Source organism: Cajanus cajan, chromosome 7, assembly GCF_000230855.2.
Source record: "Cajanus cajan strain Asha chromosome 7, NIPB_CcT2T_4, whole genome shotgun sequence".
NCBI classification, from domain to species: Eukaryota; Viridiplantae; Streptophyta; class Magnoliopsida; order Fabales; family Fabaceae; genus Cajanus; species Cajanus cajan.
Window position 1 is genome coordinate 46,114,538 of NC_138523.1, and position 3,013 is coordinate 46,117,550.

Genomic DNA, 3,013 nt, shown 5'->3' on the forward strand with positions numbered 1-3,013 from the left:
TCATCACTCAGCTCAACAACATTCATCATTAACAACTTAAAATCAGCATATACTAGCATATATCAGTATATACCAACATGTATCAGCATATATCAGCATATTAAAGAAAGAACACATCCGCGCCCAGCGCAAGAGTAATCGCGACCAGCGTGGACCAACCAGAGAGCTTCAAGACTCAAACGCGCCCAGCGCAATGGCGCAAACGAAGGCAGAGACTCTTAGGAGTCTCACCCGCCCGACGTACCAAACCTACGCACGGCACAAGTAAGGCAGAGACCTCCCCAAGGTCTCGCCCGGCGCAATACCAATTTGCCCGGCGCCACCCCTGGCAGAGACTCCCAGGGAGTCTCCACGCCTGGCGAGGCAGAGTCACGCCTGGCACCATACCATAACCCCAACAAAGTGAGTCCCTGACCGATAACGCGCCCAGCGCGGCCCAACCACGCCCGGCGTGAGCCATCCAGGGGCTTCTATTCTCAAGCTCGCTGATGTTGTGTATTTTACTCGTATTTTAGCACTTTAATTCTCAAGAATTCATAGCATAATCATGCATATCTTTCATGTTTTTAATAAATTTTTATATCATTTTCCTATTTTATGCTTTTCTTGGTATGTGTTGTGTTTTCTCTGAGCAGGATCAAGATTTAAGAATTAAAGAGGAAATGCTGAGCTACAGGGAAAATCACGGCCGTGATTCTAAATCACGCCCGTGATTCACCAGAGAAAATCACGGCCGTGACTCCCAATCACACCCGTGAACGCCACTGACCCTTCATAGATGTGCTCTAGAGAAGATCACGGTCGTGATTCTCAGTCACGGCCGTGATTCACTTCGCGTCGATTTGGTGAATGAATGTGCTCCAGAGAAGATCACGGTCGTGATTCTCAGTCACGGCCGTGATTCACTTCGCGTCCCAGCTTTTTAAGTTTTATGTTTTATTTTTATTTTTGTAATTTTTATCTTGGTAGTTTTACCTTTTTACCCTTTTAGGTTATAAATTAGATGAGGTTAGCCTAGAACAGAACTTTTGTTTCGGAGACAGTTTTTTTTAGTTTTTGACACTTGGAGAAGGTTGGGCGCCTGTGCCATCGACTCTAAGGTTTGCTTTTCTTTTATTCTTCTTTTCTTGGAGAACTACTATGAACTCCTGTGAGTAGTTTCCCTTTTTCTGGGATCAGGGCTTAGCCTCTGAGAACCTCTTTATTAATGCATTATTCAGTTTCTTAATTTTATTCCAATTCTTGATTTGTTCTTTTATATTTTATATATGAACTTTAACATTATTGTTTTCATAATAACATTAATTAAGGATGAACTGAGAGGAGAACTTGATTATAATTATGATAAACAATTAATCTTAATTTTCATAATCATAGATAATTAGGGATGAACTGAGAGGAGAACCTAATTATCGGAACCTAAAGGAACAGACTTGAGTGTTAAATCACGAGAGTTGATTTAAGCTTTCGAGGAGCAATAGATTAACAAAGATCTTAATGGGTTTAATTGAACGTAATTACCATGAGAGTAGGGATTAATTTTAATTAAACACGTCCTCGTAGCCTGAGAAGGTGCAAGGATTAAATTAGGTTAAGACTACCTTCAAGATGGAATAGAATTAATTAATGAAAATAATAATTCAATATTGTTGGAACTCTTTGTGCGAACCCTAGATTCCCGGAAATCTCCTTATCTTATCTTAAAGTTTTATCTTATTCATTAATTGCATTACTATCTCTTTTACCAGCGAATCTGATCTTATCATCTCAAAACAAACATTCTATCTGTTTTAAAATTCAAATTAAAATACTAGTAATTCTAGGTCAAACACGTAGTCCCTGTGATTCGATATTTATTACTTGACGACAACTGTACACTTGCGGTTTTCCATACACCAAGTTTTTGGCGCCGTTGCCGGGGACTACGTCTCTTGATTTAAATTACAATTATTTTAATTCGAATTTTTTTTTTTAAAAAAAAAAAATTATAAATAAATAAATTTTTTTTTTTAGTGTTTACTTCTCCAATTCAGATTTCACGGGTCACTTTCTTTTTTTTTTGCAGTGCCTTAGGGTTAATGCAAAAGAGATCTCTACGTCTTGGGAAACCAACACCACTTGATCCTGAGATTGAAAGAACTCTCCTGAGAAGGAAAAGAAACCTTTTTAGAGAATTTGACATGGCTGCACAACGAGATAATTTACCGCTTCGGGATTACTCTGCACCCGTAGCTCGTGGGATACCTGGAGGGGAGATGCAAACTGGAGCTACTGTACCAGCTTCTCTGGTGAATATGCTCAAACAGAACACCTTTGGAGGACTACCATCAGAAGATCCTAATGACCACTTAGAGGGGTTCTTGGAAATCTGTGAGACCCAGCAATTTGATGATGAAGTTTCTGATGGAATGCGACTCCGCTTATTCTCACTCACCTTGAGAGATAAGGAAAAGGTGTGGCTAAGAACAGTGCCTAGAGAAAAGATAGCAACTTGGGAATTATGTGAAAGAGCTTTTCTAGAGAAATTCTTTCCTCCTTCTAAAACTAAAGAATTGAGGAAGAAAATCACTAATTTCCAACAAGGCACTGGAGAGACTATTTATGAAGCATGGGAGCGGTTCAAAGGATATCTTCAAGCATGCCCATAACATGGCTTCAACCGTTGGCTTACCATCCAATTTTTCTTTGAAGGATTGGACCAACAAAGCACCATGATATTAGACTCAGCAGCTGGAGGATCTTTCATGGGGAAACCTATTAATGACTGCATGATTATTTTGGAAAATGTAGCCTCAAATCACAGCCAATACAGTGAAAGAGAAGTCACAGCAAGGAAAGGAACTCCGAGGCGATATGAAGTGAACAATATTGAGTTACTCTTAGCAAAATTTGATACTCTTAATCAAAGATTAGACAAGATGGAAAAAGCTAAGGTTAATTCAGTGGCTACAAATCAAGTATGTGACCTTTGTAGGGAACAAGGGCACACTGCAGTAGATTGTACCTCAATTTT

At 39.4% G+C, this 3,013-nt stretch overlaps 1 non-coding gene across 1 annotated transcript; it reads right to left on the reverse strand.

Annotated features, from left to right (window-relative positions):
- Positions 1-2,549: 2,549 nt before the first annotated feature.
- Positions 2,550-2,656, reverse strand: LOC145950209 (small nucleolar RNA R71). The gene has a single exon (XR_014428316.1). It is a non-coding gene; the product is annotated as a small nucleolar RNA R71 (small nucleolar RNA).
- Positions 2,657-3,013: the final 357 nt, after the last annotated feature.